The sequence below is a fragment of the Protopterus annectens genome, chromosome 3.part1 (assembly GCF_019279795.1).
Source record: "Protopterus annectens isolate FY-2018-M chromosome 3.part1, PAN1.0, whole genome shotgun sequence".
Lineage (NCBI taxonomy): Eukaryota > Metazoa > Chordata > Ceratodontiformes > Protopteridae > Protopterus > Protopterus annectens.
Window position 1 is genome coordinate 728,130,507 of NC_056732.1, and position 19,222 is coordinate 728,149,728.

General features: G+C 37.5%; 1 protein-coding gene across 5 annotated transcripts in view; it reads left to right on the plus strand.

Annotated features, from left to right (window-relative positions):
* The window catches only part of RIPOR2 (RHO family interacting cell polarization regulator 2), a 3,249,967-nt gene that overhangs the window by 1,517,992 nt on the left and 1,712,753 nt on the right, over nucleotides 1–19,222 (plus strand). The gene's annotated exons all lie outside the window — the stretch shown is intronic.

Below are 19,222 nucleotides of genomic sequence, written 5' to 3' on the forward strand. Positions count from 1 at the left end.
TTAAAATTAAGGGACAGGTTTGGAGAAGAATTTCCTAAAGAAAAATACATACATGCATTAAAAAAGATACTGTGGACAAAGAGTGGCTTAAAGGGTCTGTTGAAGTGGGAAGAGGAGATGAAAGAAAATATCCACTATCTTGTCCTTTTCAAATGAGATGCTCTTGCCAGCTCCTGTGAAAGGGGGTAAGCAGCCACCTTTAAAAATGTGATGGTAAGGAATGCAAATATGGTGAAGGGAGGGAAGTTCAACAGTCCTTCATGCTGATGTAGGTTCCATGGTCTTTCCCTTAAGAGGAACATCCTAAATTATATTAAGTGAAATGCATTATCATTCACAGGAGGAACAGTGATTGTTTTGCCATGTAGGATGGCATACTGTAGCTATCAAGATGCTCCCCTATACTGATATCTTCCATACTACAGGCTCCCATTTCATAGCACTTTAAGTGTTATTGCAGGCTTTTGGTGAATTTGGGAACATGTGTATGCACAGATTTAATAGGCAGTCACATGTCTGACTGGTGAAGTCACCCGTTGCCATCAGGATTTTTCTCAATTCAGTGAACTTTGTCTCAAATAATGGGCCAAACACCATTCGGAGACTGCTGGACTACATTTTAAGAACCCACTTAATAATAAGTGAATTCTTGTCCAAGTTGTTCATTACTATATGGGGTATTTAGCTTCCCTTGTAGAATCTGACTGATGTGGAAGACCTGCTGTCGATCTTCTTGACCATATTCAGAAGGTTTAATCCTTTTCAGAGACTATAAATTTAATGAGAAATTTTGCCTGGGATAAACAAAAAAGTCTTTTGTGGAAAAAAAAAAAGACAATTATAAGTTCACTGGGTAAGAACAACCTCAGCCTTAAGCCATTTTTTTGTAATTTATGCTTTGACTGGACTAGTCCCACTAGGCTTGTGGCTTCTTTTCATGGGAGACTTGATGGTATTGATAGAGTAGGGAAGGTTTGCCTAGGACACTGTGGAAATCCAACTACTCACTTCCTGTCTAGTAGTATGGTGCTGGGAAACTGGAGTGCTGCAGAGTACATCATGGAGTGTGCGTGTGTGTGTGTTTCCACACTGGGTGAATGTGTTTACTCAACAGTTATGATTAGGCAAGGAGCAACCACCTGATATAGGTAATGCTGATTAACTCTGTGGTGATTATTATTTAGAAAAATTCAGGCTGTTTATGACTGTGAGGTTACAGACAGTTTCTGTAGAGATGTGAATTGAACATTACAGCAGAGTTTTTACTTTTAAGACTTAAAGGAAAGAGTGAATTGCTGACTTGATGTATTAGAGCTTTATGTGTATCATTAAGAGACAAAAATATTACTGAGTGCATCAGCACATTCTAAGTCATTAGCTGAGGTGGGTGAAAGAGAATCGCAAATTATGACAAGCTGGACAGGGAGCATTACACAGAATTTAGATGAGGAGTTTTTTTGCTACTGTTCCATTGCATAGAGCAGGAGAACTCCTTGCCTGGCTTCAGTTCAGGCACATAGATCCATTAGGAGTTGAGATACCACAAGTCATACCTATCACATTTCCAGATTTTTGCAGATTGTACAGATTTTTGCTTCATCTTTTTGGTATGTTCATCAAACTGTGTGTTTTTCTGGCATATGATTGAGGCCTGAAGTCACTAAATGGCATACTTTGAATTTCAGACATCATGTCTTTCACAAAGTGAATGCTAATGCAAATCCTGTTATTCTAGACGGCTTCTAAGTTTGTAACGGCAATATTTAAAATCTGTCCCTATTTTGGGTTCTTTGCCCCCCCTGTTATTTAGGCTTTGTCCATATTTCTTGCAGTAAGAGGTTGAGAGGTATGCCATAAGTGCATGCAGTGGTGTAGTTACTACTAAAACAATTTATGATTTAAATTTAGAGACAGAACATGCATTGCAGTCAGTACTGGCAAGCTTCACAAAAGAATAGTTTGGTCCCATGGAGTGATTCTGTATTTTGTGTTGCATGTGAGTTGAGCAAATAAAATCCAAATGCAGGCTAGCAATACATTAAACAGATGTGAGATTATTTCTTTTGAAAAGTGCAATGCCAAAGCCATTCACAAAATGTAGACAAATTTGTGATCTGTGGGTTTTGAGCAGACATTAGAACTAGAGGTAAAAGATTGTCATCAGAATTTTTGTGGGTTTAAGTAGGTGTGTGATTCAGTATGTTAGATGCAGAAGTGAGGAATTTTGTGGGATTGTTTAAAATTTGTGTGTAGAGTGTGAAAAAATGGGTATGATGATAAAAAGTGTACAACATATAGTAACAATGACTATTTTTGGGTAGATTACACAGACAATAAACAGCCTACCAAAAAGGCAGTAGATGAAGAATGCTCGATTCTTCCACAGTTTGTGTAATTACTATCCTTTCCCAGGCTCTTCCCCTTTGCAGGGGTATGAGGCCCAGATTTTTGGGAAGGGATAATATACAATTAAATATGTTTACTGCATTAATATTATCCAGAGAGGAAGGAAGTGGGGAAAGATGTACTGAGGGCTAGAAAAATCCAAGGTGCCAAAGAAATCCAGGAAAGGGCATAAATCTTCATTGGTATTGCATGAAAGTTCTAGCAGTTGGTGAGAATAGTCTTCATGCTGAAAGCTGTACATCAGGCATTTTATATTGGTTAAGAAAGCAGAAATCAGATGTGTATTTTTGCATTATGTGAGAGAGGTATTAGTTTACACATCCTGGCAAACCTGTGAAAGCAGTCAGGCTTTTGAGAGAACCTGGCTTCCTAATCAGGACTCTGTATGCTCATGAGTAGCAATTGTAAGTGATGGGGTAGATGTTTAAATGACTTGTTGAATTAGGAAGAAGTATGATGGTACTGTGTGAAGGAAAAAACATAATGTAGTTAAACATGTATGCATACACAAGGCTTTTCTTTATAGCACAACTTAAGTGAAAAGGTCAAGCCATGGCTTATGCCAGCTTGCATTATTGCAAGAGCAGGCAATTTTAACTGCAGTTTATGATGCCCACAAATTAGAGAAAGCTATTAAGATGAAATGGATACAAGAATCTATAAAAAAAAAAAAAGCGCTAATGAATATTGGTTGGTGTCTGGCACTAAAAGGCACGCTTTTTGTAGAGGCGATTAGAAACAAGAATTGTTTATGTTTGGATGGATGGATGCATTTAAAGAGCAGTGTTTTTTGAAATGTGCAGAATCTTCAGATAGGACAGTCATTTTATTTTGACAGGAGAGGAGATTTTCAAAAATAGTTTTGGTTCAGCTGCAGTTTAACCATACTTAAATATGGTTTGGATGACCATATTAATTTGAGATTGGCGCATCATTCATGGAGGAAGTGGATGAAAGCATTAAAGATGATGATTGTGACAGAATATTTAGAGGCAAACTGCAGAGAAGGAAAAAGAATGGAAGAAACACATGATCTGACTAGAATGTGTAATAGATGCAGGGATAAAGAGCATCTCTGAAGTATTTTGACACTTGCTTAAAGCAAACCTCTCTATGTATGGTGAAACTCCCATTTGCTGCAAAAGAGAATAAAACTTATAATAAAAGCAGTCCATCTTTTTTTCCTTCACTCCTTTCTCAAAATGTAAAGGAAAAATTATAAGGCCAGAAGCTTCTGTGACTAAACTTGAGTTGTTGAAAGGATTGTATGAGCATCATTCAAGAAGTTTTCTTTCCCAAAATAGTTTCATCTGATGTACAAGTGAAGGGGTATGTTCTTCATAAGGATCACTGCTGTAGTAGCGTAAGCTATATAGGTTATATCTTTCCAAGGCTCTAAAAGCCAGCCAACTTTCAAAGCTTCAGGGCACCTTCCCTGTGCCCAAACAGCTTAAGCTGAGCTGACTGTCAGGTTTAGGCACCGAACCCATCTGAGCTTTCTTGCTACTAAGCAGAGCATTCCTCTGTGGGCTTTTGAGGATCAATGCAAATGGATAACCTTGCTGTATTGAACAGAAGTTCTTTTGGGAGGAAATAACCTTCTACTGTTTTACTTATGACAGAAAACTTTTTTTTTTTTCCGTACGATTTATTTGATTGGATACATTTTTTGACTGTCGCATGATATTTTACACAAATATGAGTTACTTTTTTTACTTTTGTAAACGTGAAAATTTATAAAATTTATTTTACACTACTTTTTCTATGGTGAAACTTTTCACTTTTGGATGCTGCAGTAAGTTTTTAAAGTGGTTTTTACAGTGTTTTATTACAAAAAGTTAACTATTACAAAAAAAGTTTTACTGATTGTGGCTTCCCTGCAAATTGGGCACTTTTTCAGCTTTCAACAACCTGCTAGTTCCTCTCTTCTTTTTGTCACAAAAAAAAAAAAAGTTGCTAAACAGCATTTGTCTACACAGTTGGTAAGTGAGAGAGAGAGACTCTTGTTGGTCCTGGGAGAAGGGGCAGAGAATGTTTCTCTCTATCCAGAAAGTTGTGCCCATTCTTGGAGCGGTCTGGTATTTCTGGGTCCGTTTCTTTAGAAATTCCTGTTTTAAAAAAAAAAAAAAAAAAGTAGATTTCTGTATTTGTGACCGGAGTAATTTATTGGCTTAGATGGAAGGTTTAGTCTAGGATCTCTTCTTGTATGGTTGTTTTTGATAAAAGAAAAAAGATTCTTAATTTTTTTAAATGATTCAAGACCTTGAACTTCTAAATGGCCGTGAAGGGGCAAGATTGTGTTGGCTCCGCAGATTTTGTATTCAGATTCTGGGGAGAGTATGATTTTCAGCCAGACTCTTTGAATGACTATTTCTCTGAAAATATTTCCAGAATGAATCAATTGTTTCCATGAGAAAACAGTGAAGTTTCATGGTCTCTCAAAGTATTTTGAAACTAGCTGCTGCTAAATATTTCTGTAATATTAATGTCGCTCCTCCTGTGAAGGCTGTGAACGTTTTGATCAGTAGGGAAAATGTATTCTTGTGCAACATTTGTTTTTAGAATTCTCAGCTGTCAAGCTCATATGTTGAAGTTTATGCTTGCCAGTTGAGTGTATGAGGAATGTTTTGGCATTTGCTTCCTCTTATGTCTCAAATGACTACTTATTGCTTGAAATGTACATACGATTGCTGTAGCCACCTTCAGGATTGCTACCACTGGAACTGCTATGAGGTTTGGCTGCCTATGCTTTCAACATCTCACAGATGATATCAAAAATGAAATTGTGAATTCCCCCTCTATCTCTGGATAGAGAACTAGTTTTTGGATCTTCTGCTGCAGCAGTGATTTAAAATGTGATGAGAGATGGAAGGTGATTAAAGGGATCCCTCAGATTGTTCAGCCCTTCTTCAAGTTTACCAAGTTTTCATTATTTCCTGTACAACCTTCTTTAAAATGTAGAATAAACAGCCATAGCAAAATGCAGATAAGTAGACATTTATAAAGCACTGTCAGGAGCCCCCGGGAACAAAGGACCATCTAATAGGACTTATTGACTAAGATGAAGAACTTCCCTCACCCTGCCCACAGTGGCAGTCCCTTTATCCTTTCAGAAAGACTGAACCGCCATTTCTCTTGTTTGCAATAGATCATTCAGACAGGTAAAAGCTGCACTCTCTAAAACCAAAAACACAGCATCCATGGGACTGGACAACATCCCAGGCTGCGATTTATACGAACTTCAGAATAAACTGGCTCCCCACCTAAGCGCCATGTTCAATCATAGTCTCACATCAGGCTTTGTGCCCACTGAATGGCGCACAGCAGCAGTTATCCCACTCCATAAAGTGGGAGCCACCACTGATCACGGGAACTATTGCCCTATTAGCCTGATGAGCCTGGTTTGTAAGGCTATGGAACGTATCATCATGGAACTCCTAAACAAAGACATTGGTAACATTGGTAACCTCCAAACTCTGGACCCCACCCATTTCGGGTTTGTGAAAGGCAGATCATACCTCCTGAAACTGACTTCTTTGAGGCAGTCACCAAAGCCGTAGACTAGGGTATAGTGGTGCACACAGCCTATTTTGACCTCAAGGCTTTTGACACCATCCCCCTTTCTGGAATTATAGCTAAACTCAAACTAGGTATAAATTCCTACGTCACAAGATGGGTTGCCAATTGGCTCACTGACAGAACACACACTATAAAAGTTGCAGACTCCAAATCTGACTTCAAACCAGTGACAAGTGGAGTACCACAGGGTTCAGTCCTGGGACCTCTCCTGTTTGGTATCTACTTCTCTGAAGTACAGGCTGACACACAAGGCCTTTGGCTAACGAAGTTCGTAGATGACTGCAAACTAGGAGAAGTAGCAGAGTCCCCAAATGATGTGGACATCCTACAGAAGGGCCTCACTGAGATGCCTGGTGTCAGAGCCATGGCCTCCAGCTCATTGCCAAAAAGTGCAATGTCATCCCCTTTGGTAAAAACTCTCTACCCATGAACTACCACATAGGCGGCAGTCTAACACCGAATGTGTGATGAGACCTTGGGACCCAGGTGGACACTAGTCTCTCCTTTTGATAATTACATCATCACAGTAGTCAGGAAATTCTTCTATGTGGCACACCTCATCACAAAAGGATTCTCATCTAGGAAAAAAAGAGGTCATTGTTCCCCTCTACTCAACATTCATTAGACCTATTATAGAGTACAATGTCCCTTTTGGAATGTACCTCACAAGACATCTCCAGCAGCTGGAAAGGCCACAGAGGTACCTCACAAAGAGGATTACTGACCTCAAACAGATGCCCTACAGTGACCGTTTCAAAAAACTCCAGCTTTACTCCGTAGCATATCACCTACTCTGAGGTGATCTCTGCTTAACATACAAAGCTATGTCAAACCCAGAGCTGTTGGATATGCTACACCTAAAGAAATCCCAATCCCACCAAGCTACATGCTCTAGGGACCTAAACCTTGTCACCACAATAAGCCGGACATGCTGAAGGGATATATTCCTGTCCCAGAGACTTCCTATACTCTGGAACAAGCTACCCATCTATGTCAAGCAAGTTCCTCATTAGCACTCTTCAAGAAAAATCTTGATAAGTGGATGGGAAATAGGAAATACACCCTGGGGAATCACTTCTCTGGCTCTGCTTGACAGGGGCACAGGAAAATAACTTTCTTGGGTGGTGTAATCCAGGGAACCTTGTTGGCTAGGCTTACTTAGGCTCTTGGGCCGATGGCCTAAAACCTACCTATGAACCTGTATGGGGATCCAAGTGTAATCCATCAAGGGTACAGATAGTGGGGGTATGTACCATTGTTCAGGGGATTTCTGTTCACCCACTGGACAGAACTCTTCTTTTCCTCCCTATCATACAGCATTTGATCCCTTAGGGGATGATGGAAGCTATTTCTCCTTCTTGTTTAGGAGAAGGGTTTTATTCAAGCAAGTTTCTGGTGCTAAAAATGAAGATTCTTTGAGACCAGTTAAGTGTTTTTCATTTCTTAACCAGTTTGTGATGGTGCCCAAGTGCAAAATGTTTTCACTTCACAACTTATTACGCCTTCTCCCTCATTTGAGTTTTCTAGTGACTTCACATTTGACAGATGCATATCATCACATTCCTATAGATTCAGATTTTAGGCATTTAAGTATTACCAGTTCCCTGCATTACCCTTTGGGCAATCTGCACCAAAGGTGTTCACAAAGAGTCTAGAGCTTGAGATAGACTACTGCAGATTGCAAAGTATTCACATTTTTCTTTATTTAGATTACTTGCTAGTCTTTGCAGAATCTCTCGTGTTCAGCATTTCAGGAATCTCTCAGTTGAGTATGAGTATGGGATCTCCTACACAGGCTTGGATTCCAAGAGGGCAGTCTAAAGTCTTTTCTGACTCCTCACAGGATTCAAAGAGCTTTTCTTCCACCAGAAAACATGGATCTGTTCCTCAGAATTTCTGCTTAGACTTCTGTCTTAGAAAGGGAAGCCGCAGTGGTGCAGCGGTTGCATTGTTGCCTCACAGCAAGAGGTTCTCCTGTTTGATTCTCTGCTGGGTGCCTTCTGTGTGGAGTCTGCATGTCCTCACCGCGGTCGAGTGGCGTTCGAAAGACATGCATCTGGACCATTTCTCCCCGGGCCTCCACTGAAAACAGGCTCTGTGGAACCTAGTCGGACTTTTCCCAGTCAACAAATGTTAAATAAACATGGGTAGAATGGGCGTGCCTTCATTGAAGGTTGGGCATTGAGGTGGCACCTCTGCAACATAAAAATCTACTGCCAATAATTAGCTGACCGGAGTTCCGCTGTGGCGACCCCTAACTGGAAAAAGCCAAAATAATGACAACAACTTCTGTCTTAGAAAGGGAATTTCTCAGGATTCTGGGTCTCATGGTACCCAATTCTCATTTACCTCTTGTAAATCTCCACATCCAGTGGTACCTGAAATGTCATGGTCTCGGCATTAGCATCCCTTGATATTTCAGATTTTAGTTTTTGGATATTTGAAAAGGGAGATTATGTAGAAACATAACATTTCTCTGAAGCCAGATCTCCCATGCTGTCCTACTGCCCAAGTCAGTAAAGATGCCTCAGGCTGTGCTTTGGTAGCAGTGTCAGTGGGAATAAAAGTGCAGGGTCTTTAAAACAAGAAAGATGGACTATAACATACAAGCATAGAAGAGATGTTGGCTGTTATAAATGCTACAAAATTCAAGTACTTCCTGCGTGAGTGCAATGCACGGCCCCAAATATAACAATTGTAGTAAAAATAAAAAACAGAGCCAGCAAGCTGTGTTCTGGTGAATAATTTATTATTAGACAACAACAGAAACAGACCGGTTTCGGCTGGCAATACACACACAGCCTTCCTCAGTGTAATGAAAACAACTCAAATGCTGTTGTTTAAAATATCACAGAAGAAACATGATTGGTTAGCCTAAAATTGCTCATTGAGCCCTGGTGGGAATAAACCCCCTAACTTAATAATCCATTTTTTCTCCTTAGAGTTTAGTAAAGAGTGCAAATCCGTTTTATTCAACTTTTTGCCCTTTATAATATCAATTATAGTAAAAGAAAACTTTGCAGTGGGATGTATGGTGTGATGTTTATACAATGCATTTTGGACCTTACATTTTTTAATATTGCTAATGTGTTCAGAAATCCTGAGTCTCAATGGACGTGAAGTTTGTCCTACATAAAATGACCCACAAAAACATGTGGCCAAGTAGATGACCCAGTCAGAACTACAATTGGCAAAAAAATTAATATACACAACAGAAGAATTTCTACTGGAAAATTGCTTAATTTTGTTGACTTTATTGCCACATGGCCACATATCGCCCGAAATATACCCAAATCACAATTCATCAGAATGAAAAGGATATGTTCTGATGAGACCTCCTACCATGAAGAGAGTAAGGATTTGATTACTAGGTTTAGATGCAGGGGCTACAAAATGGGACATGTCTTTGATGCCAGTAACAAGGTTAACAAACTTAAGAGGGAGGAATTGTGTGAACACAATCATAGGGTATCACAACCCATCAGGTTTACTACAACTTATGGTAGGAATTCTGACACGTTAATACAGAGTGTACATAGGCATTGGAACATTTTACAATATGATCTTGAGGTATCTAATATTACCCCTGAAAGATGTCTGTTTTCTTTTAGGAAGGGCAAAAATCTGAGCGGTTGCTTTAACCATTTCAAACACCCACATGATTTTGGTACGGATCATTATATTCAAACTACGCTAACAGGGGGAATTCCTATTGGCTGTTTCCCATGTGGCCACTGTTCTAACTGCAATAAAGTCAACAAAACTAAGCAATTTTCCAGTAGAAATTCTTCTGTTGTGTATATTAATTTTTTGCCAGTTGTAGTTTTGACTGGGTCATCTACTTGGCCACATGTTTTTGTGGGTCATTTTATGTAGGACAAACTTCACGTCCATTGAGACTCAGGATTTCTGAACACATTAGCAATATTAAAAAATGTAAGGTCCAAAATGCATTGTACAAACATTACACCATACATCCCACTGCAAAGTTTTCTTTTACTATAATTGATATTATAAAGGGAAAAAAGTTGAATAAAACGGGTTTGCACTCTTTACTAAACTCTAAGGAGAAAAAATGGATTATTAAGTTAGGGGGTTTATTCCCACCAGGGCTCAATGAGCAATTTTAGGCTAACCAATCATGTTTCTTCTGTGATATTTTAAACAACAGCATTTGAGTTGTTTTCATTACACTGAGGAAGGCTGTGTGTGTATTGCCAGCCGAAACCAGTCTGTTTCTGTTGTCGAATAATAAATTATTCACCAGGACACAGCTTGCTGGCTCTGTTTTTTTATTTTTACTACAATTGTTATAAATGCTTTCATCTGTCTTGGTCATCTGTGGTCCCCCTATTCTCTTGGTACTCTCTATTCAGACTGGCCATGGTAGCCCGTGATATAACACTTAAGCACAATCTCACTCTACTGGCATTTACATACCATTGGAGCAAAAACTGTGTGGCAGACAAACTGAGCAGGACTAGCACAGACCCTCACAAATGGAAATTGAATAGGAGGTTCTTCCAAGACTTGATCCATCTGTAGAGGAAATGTCTCAAATAGATCTTTTTGCTTATGCTCTAAACAAATAGTTGGCAAAATTCTGCTCCAAGACTCCATGCTAGAAGGCCTGGAAAGACTGTTGTTCCTTATCCTCGAATAGGAATGATCATATGTGCTTTTCCAGTCTTTCTACTAATATCCACTGTAATTCTGAAGATTTAGGACTCCCCAAAGATGATTGTGGTGACTCCCTTCTGGCCCAGGCAACAGTGGTTCATTCTTTTGGAAATGGTCACGGGCAATTACCACATGCTTCTGTCATACTGGATTTACTCACACAAGATGGGGGGGTGTTACATACATTCAAATCCCAAAAAAATTCAGCTGGCTTCCTTGATGAAGAGTTTCACTGCCTTTTAGGCACCTTTCATCTGAGGACTTGTATCAGGCAAAGCCGGATTGTAGTAGCATTTTCTTTACTTTTTGAAATTATCACAGAGATGTGGATTTAATTTAAAAAAAAAATTAATTATTTATTCTTAGTTGACCAGGTTAGTCCCAGTAGGCTAGCCTCCTTTCAGGGGGAGACCAGATGTGGTATTTACACTACTAGGGGTAATTTGGCCTGAACAATGAGAACTTCCCCTACTCGCTAGGAAACTCAGTGCATGCAGCTGAGTGTGAGCATGAGTGGCATCTGGGCGAGCAGCATGCAAACATGGTGACTAAGCAAAACTGAGTAGAGGTGAATGCTGACTCCATGGAGATGGTTTTGACATAGAGGAGGAGAGGATTGTACAGGGGAAAGGTGAAGGAGATCACATAGAAGATATGAAGATCTATTCCAAGGATAGCTGTTTGAGGAGAAAAAATAGGAAGAACGAGACGGAGAAGTTATAATTACAACTCTCCAGGTGGGAAAGTTGTGGGATGATGTATTGAAAGACTTAGAACAAAGTGAACCAGAGCAAAGTGAACCAGAGACAGGGAAGGAGGCATTGTGAGGTGAAATGATGGAGAAAATGCATCGGGAAGAAAGACTTGAAATGGATGGAGAAATGCATCGGGAAGAAAGACAGAAAATGTTTTGCAGGAGTGATCAGAAAACAAAAAAGTTAGAACTGAAAAGAAGAAGGTACAAGAATAAGAAAAGATAAAGTATATGGTGAGAATTCAAAGTAAGGAAGAATCCAAAATGGACAGGTATGAAATATAGGGCAAGATTGTTGTGCTTTAGGAATAAAGGCACAAGAGGTAAGAGCTTTCATTTTAATAAAAAAAAAAGCAACAGTTAGTGATATTTTCTTTGAGACTGCTGAATTTCTAGAATTTGTTTTGAAGAAATATGAAAAGAAAAAAAGAACTGTATCAGTGGAATAAATATGTTTAAGGCTTTTTTCGGGAAATACAAAAAAAAATGTTACTATTCAATTTTGGACTGAAAATAAGACTGGTAAAGTACTTAAAGAACTTTTGTAATGAATTAAAAGACATTTTGAAGTTATTGATAGAGGACTTTGGATAGGATCTTGGGGCTGTTATGTAATTTTGAAAATGAAGATGGCAAAATTATACACATTCCACCCCTACTTAATGTTGATAGTTATAGGGTTGTGGTTAAATATTGGGGACAGCCAAGGACTTTTCTTTTTTGTGGAAAGGAGGGGCATATTTTTTTAATTGTATGAAGTGAAACTAATAGCAGTTATCGGTAAAGCATTTGACTCAATAGACCACGATATTCTATGGCAAATGATGAGAGAATATAATTTTAGCTTAAAGATAAAGTATGTGAATCAGTGTATAAAAATGCTAAAATTAGGGTCTTAGTAAATGGTTAAGTGAAGAAGTAGAGATGAATAGAGGTATAAAAGGTGTCCAATGAGAAGTATTTTGTTTGACTGTTATGAATGGTGCATAAAAAGAATAAATGAAGAAGTTAAAGTAAATATGTACAGGAAATGGGTGTGAAATTTACTAGTATGATTTATGCTGCTGATGATGTAACAACAAAAAATGGAGAAGAAATAAAGAAGGTAATTATAAATGTGAAAGATGGCAGGAAGTTGGATTAAAAATTAATAAAAAAAATGTAAGGGTTTTGGAGAAAAAGTTGGAATGGATAATTGGAAAAGAAAATAAGTTGGTAATATGTATATTTAAAGAAATATAAACATTGGCTATAGTAATTAAAGGAAGAGAATGGGGAACTGAAGATATAAGAACGTATCAAGAGAAGATTGTAGAAATTAAAGACAGAAGGAATAAAAAATATGGTATAAAAATATGTTGCAAAATTGTGTGAATCCATTGGAGCATCTAAGAGAAGAAAAAAAAGCAATAAAGCAAACAGGTGTAAGAATATTAAATCTCAAGATTTCTTATGGAGGTGTGTCTGTGTGTGTATATGTATATATATATATATATATATATATATATATATATATATATATGTATATATATATATATATATATATGTGTGTGTGTGTGTGTATATATATATATATATATATATATATATATATATATATATATATGTGTATATATATATATATATATATATATATATATATATATATATATATATATATGTGTGTGTGTAAATACATGCTAATGAAGGAATATAATGCTTTATGTAAGTTTTGTAAATATGTAAGTTGTAAAGTTTTGTAAATATGTAAATAGTTGTATAACTAAAGAACCCCTACTCTGGAGTTGCTGGGAGGACAGGTTTGGCCCGTGAACTTCTGCTTCCGTTTCAGGTACAGTGGCAGACTGGAGCAGCAGTGAGACAGTATGGCAATCCTGGAGTGTGAATGGTGGTGAAAAAGGTGTTTGTATTATGGATGTGCAACTGGAGAAGTCCAGGGAGTAAGTTGATTTGATCCTGGATGCTGGAGTATCTGTTGCTGAAAGAGTTGCCACTTTTACAATATTAGTGGAGTAGAAGGATAAATTGGGCAGTATGAGGAAGTCAGTTGAGTCTTCCATCGATTCATGAACAGCATTTGTTTCATGAGGACATCGAAATGAAACAGGAGTGCATTGTTAAAACCTCCAGTTGGGAGGGGTTGCAGGATGATGTATTGAAGGGGGGTTTACTTGCAGAAAGTGCACCAGAGAATGAGAGATCCATCTTGGGGGAGAAGTAATGGACAGACTTCAAGATCCAGTAGCAGGAACCAGAAAGGAAGGAGAGACTAGTAATATGAATGCAACTTATGTGAACATAGTAAGAAATAAGCAGAAAGCTAACAATGAAGGAAGACAACCAAAGGTAAGAAAAAAATTCTTTACAGTAAAAAGTTTTAGCAAAGCAGAGGATGAGATGTACACGTATAAGATATGGGATAGTATTGCATCTTCTCTAGGTCTAAAACCAAAGGAGATAAGGGCATTTATTTATTAATATAAATAGAGACATTTTGTGACATTATTTTTGAAACGAACAGTGATAGAGACTTTTCTGGGTGAATATGAAAAGAAATAGTCATCCTTGGATTCATATGTTTTGAAAATGCAATAGAGAGACCAAGAATAAAATTCCTTTTCAATTTAGAATTAATGTTGAAAGAGAGACTTTAGAGAGGCATTTGACTAAAATGTATCCGGATGTTATGGATGTAACTAAAGTTTATGACGACTGAGGTTTATGGAGTGAGGGCTGGGAATGTAATGGGCTGAAAATAAAAAAAAAATGCTATTATGCATATTCCAAGTGTGATAAATATTGAAGGGGAAAATGTATAAAGGCATTGTGGTCAACCTAAGACATTATTTTATTTTAGAAAGTTAGATCAATTTAATGACTGTAATAAATGAAAATGTTATATATATGGTGAAACTGGACATGCAGGAAAATGTGAATTGAAATGTTATGGATGTGATAAAACAAATCATTTGTAGATGGATTGTAAAGAATGGAAGTGGAAGTGTAGTACACAACAAGAAATGATGTAAGAGGGCGAGAGTTTGGAAAATGTCAAAAAAAAAATATAGCAAAAACAGGAAATACGGAGGTGAAAGAAAAGCAGGAGAAGATTCAGAAATAAGTGAAGATATTGGACTACAATGAAATGCAAAAAGATTTCAATAGGCAAAGAGTAAGAGAAATGTAAAGAATAAGTTGCAGGATTACACAGTAATGATAAAACAGACACAATACAGAATAGTCCAGAAAAAATAATGGAAATGGTGACAGAATATGTGAAGGAGATGCTACAAGAGAAATGCTCATCCAAAATGGACTGATGGGAATTCAAAGTATTTTCACACCTAGATAATGAACTGCTAGAGAGAGAAATATGTTTGGAAGAATTGAATAGAATTTGAGGAATAGTTAACATGGAATTAGCAGCAGGATCTGATGGTATAGAATATCAAATATATAAATATTTGGAGCCATGGCAGAAGAAATGTTTTTAAGGGTATTAAATGAGTAGTTAAAAGATTTGAGAACAAACAATTATGTAGATGGGTAATGCATTATATATGGGAGAAAGGAGATAGGCATGATATGAAGAATTGGAGACCAGTAGTAATGACTTGTAGACTACAAAATGTTTATGAAGATAATTCAGGAAAGAATAGAGACTAAAATTAACAAGGCCGTAGATGACATTATATAGTGTAAGAAGCAGGGGTTGTTAGAAATAATTAATGACAAATATGGAGTTAGTGGAAAACATAAATTGGAAAATATAAAAAATTGGGATAGGTGACATAAAGCCTTTGGTATAGAAGATTCTGAATTAGGGAAGCTTTTCGATTTGTATAGAAGTGAGAGAGCAAGTGTGTGTTACTGGTTATAAATGCAATACGATAAATGTTTTAGTAAATGGATGGTAAAGGAAAAACTGGGATAAAACAAGGATGCCCTTTGAGCAGTACAATATTTACATTAGCAATGAATGTAATATTAGGTCACATAAGCCAAGAATTGAAAGCTGTATGTTATATAAATCAGGAAGGCATTGAAATACCCATTAGGTTATCGCACGTGGATGACAAGATTGTGTCTAAAGGTGTGAAGGGAATGGAGGAAGTGTTGGGCAGTATGAGTAAATGTCTAAATACAATAGGATTGTGTTTAAACAACAACAACAAAAGTATTGGGATGCGATGGAGAAATAGCAGGAATTGAGATTAATCTTCATGGGATAGTTTTAGGGTTACATTCAGGGGTGCAAAAGGTAATAGAAGTACAATAGGAAAATATAAAAGTGATACATGTGTAAATTTTGGACTTTAAATTATCATTTAAAAAGATGCATTTGATAAATTTGATATTAATAGCAAAAATGATGCATCTGGCAAGTGTGTTTGGTTTGACATGAACATATGAAAAGGAATTGTATACAACAATTTTTGCATTTATTTGGGCTTAACCCGCTGAAGAGAGGTACATTTATATGTTAATAAAGAAGGAGGTTTAGGTTTGATTAATCCAGTCATATTTCCTGCCTCTTTAAATTTGTATAGGGTCCTGAAATGTATGGAGGAAGATTGTTTACTAAACAAAATATTAACGTCTAAATATGGAAGAGGATGAGAATCATTGCAGAGATTTAAAACAAATGCACAATATAAATGAATTTAAAAATTAGGAAACGATATGTTGGAAAATAAATGTAAATTATATTGAAGGAAATAGAAAAGTGTGGTATAAAAATATTATGAAAAAAACATTACTATATGTATCCTTGGAAAGACCTGGAAGAAGAAAGTCAGGCCAATAAAGGCAAGAATGCAAAGATGATAGAACTTTTTTTGTGGAGACTGAGAATAAGAAAACTGCCTGTTAAAGCGACTATGGTGTATAAAAGAAAGCAAGATATGTAATTATTGTAAAGATCTTGAGACAACTGAACATATATTTTTAAATTGTAAAAGTATGGAAAAATTGATTTACATTATTTTGAAGATACAAAGAATATAGGAGACAAAAGCATGGACATTGCTGAATATAGATATTGTGGTAATTAAGACTGTGTGTAGAAGAGGTAAAATGTTTACAGTTGTATAAATTCAGTGGAACCAAAGGGTAAAGGAAATGGTGTTAAATAAAAGATGGGATTTGGCAAAAATATTGGAAAAGATAAGACTTTGGTTATGGATAATGAAGTGGGGTGGTCTAATAGAATGTATAATAAGTGGGGTGGTCTAATAGAATGTATAATAAGTAGAAATTTGAAGTGCTTAAAATATTGTAAATAATGCATATAGTGTAAATATATGATTAGGGCCATGGTGGTGCAGAGGTTAGCGTTGTCACCTCACAGCAAGATGTTCTCCGGTTCGATCCTCGGCTGGGGTGTCTTCTGTGCAGAGTCTGCATGTCCTCCCTGTGGTCGCATGGGGTTTCCTCTGGGTGCTTCGTTTTCTTCCCACATCCCAAAGACATGCTGTAGGTGGATTGGACACTCTAAATTGGCCCTAGGTGTGAGTGTGTGCATGTGTGCCCCTTCTGTGGAAGGTTGGGCGCTGGGCTGGCAATGCGACACTGTAAAACTCCACTGCCAATCATGAATGGACAGGTGTTCCTCTGTGATGACCCCTAACCGGGAAAAGCCGAAAGAAGTGTAAATATTATACGATTATTGTAAATAAGTATGTTCAATAAAGGACTCCTGCTTTGATGTGTGTTGTACCACCATCTCAGGCAGATTGGTTTAACATTTCATCCAAAGGATGACAGTCAGCATTGCAGCAACCTCCCTTATACTGTTTTCCAGAGTTAGCAATCTGTCTACTTGGTGTAGGAGCAGAACCTACACCCTTCTGCTCCAAAGGTGAATGTGCTACCTTTTGTGCCACCAACAGTGCTTTCAGATTTTATAGCACAAACATTGATGGTCATTTGCTAAATAAGAGTTGTACACTGAAAACAGACAGCGTGAGCAACAGTAAAATTCTCTTCTCTTTGAAGCTCAAATTCATGAAGCTCCTTTTCGTTGAAATTGCACCTGGCCAGTGATGGATTAAGTGCAGCTTGGTCTATGAGCTGATTTTAAACTGTGGGTCCATTGTATGTTTTTACGACTAAGCGTAAATGCATGTGTTCTTTGACTCGCCTTCCTCATTGTCTTAAATGTATTACTTTCTTACTACAGCAACATTTTTAGAATGCATTTTAAATTTGTCATTTCACAGATTTCTTTCTATCATGCGTGAACCAATAATGGCAAAAGTACCCATTTCAGAACATTTCAGTTAAGTGTAATGACCATCTGTAATCCTCCGTGATTTACTGAAGTGTTTGGCAGTCGGTATAGTGGATTAAGGCTCTTGCTTCTTGGGGCCAAGGTACAGGGTTTTCAGCATTATTCCCCCCCCCCCCATCCATATAGTTGCAAGTTCAGTATTTGGTTCCCATGCATCTGCTTATTCAGTACTTATTTTCAGTAAGTAGAACGGCTCATTACTGCTGCTCATTTCTGTTATTTCAGATACCAGCTATGAAGTCCTGTTGCTCTGCATTTGATATGTCTCATTGGCTGGAAACTGCTAAAGCAATAGCATTCATGCTGATGCAATGAAGAGAGTAAAACTTTAGTTCTTAAAGTGGTAGGCAGCAGTAAAGCAGGAAACTTTTTTTTAATTAATGTTGTGGGTGCCTAAGTCACCTAGTGCTAGATCTAGTCCTGAAATTGTGGAGGCAAGAAAACCTGCTTCTAAAAAATCATACATTAGCAAATGGAAAAGATTTTCTAGTTGGTGCCAAGAAAAGAACCAGACCCATTCATGGCTAGATTTTCTCTTGTTCAGCAGTATTTGTGTGATTTACTATCTTGTGGCCTTTCTTACTCCTTTGTCAACTAACTCACTTCCCAGAGAAAAAAACATTGCTGATGTGAATATTCGATGAAAGGCCGTTTACTGATTTGTGTTGGATGAGTGGTCATTCACTGAAGTTGGGTTTCGACGAACTGATATAGACCTGCCCCCCCCCCCCCCAATGCAGTCATGTGAAAAAGTTTTTGAAAGGGGTGATTCATACGATGCCACCTAGAAAGCAAAAAAAAAAAAAAAAATAGTTGCCTAATGCTGTTTTTATTGCACCTACCTTAGCAAAATGGTTCCACAGAGAGTCAAGGCTAATACTATCAGGGCCATCACTACATCTTTGGATTTTTGGAAAGGTTTGTGTTCTAGAAGCAGCAAATTGTTCTTCTGCGTATATTTTTGCAATGCACTATAAACTGGATTCTTTCTCCAGGTCTAGGATGGGCTTAGCTAGGACCATTCTCCAGGTGCTCCTGGACCCTCATCCTTCCTCCTCTTTCTAGCTAAGCTATGGTAATCTGCCCATATGGCTAAGACTAATGCAGAAATGATCCTTATGAAGAACATAGTATAGGTGTGTAACATAGTATAGTTGTGTAGGTAAACTTACCATTTACAGTATTTGTCCGAATGATTGGCATGAAAGCTCTGAAGGGCTTCGTGCCCATACCAGACCTTGAGTTATCTCAGCTCAATTTGACTGTTTGGGCATGTGGAAGGTGCTCTGAAGCTTTGGAAGCTGTCTGGCTTTTATACCCTTAGCAGGATTTAACGCACACAGTTTGCAGTACTAATCTTTTGAACATTTAGTGCATTTATTTAAGTTTGACACAACTGTACTTTGTGAAAACAGTTTGAGCATTTGAGAAACTGTTAACATTAAGTGAATTGACAGCCAAAAAGAAAAAGTAAATCATCTGCAATAAACTGCTCTGTTATAAAAATTCAA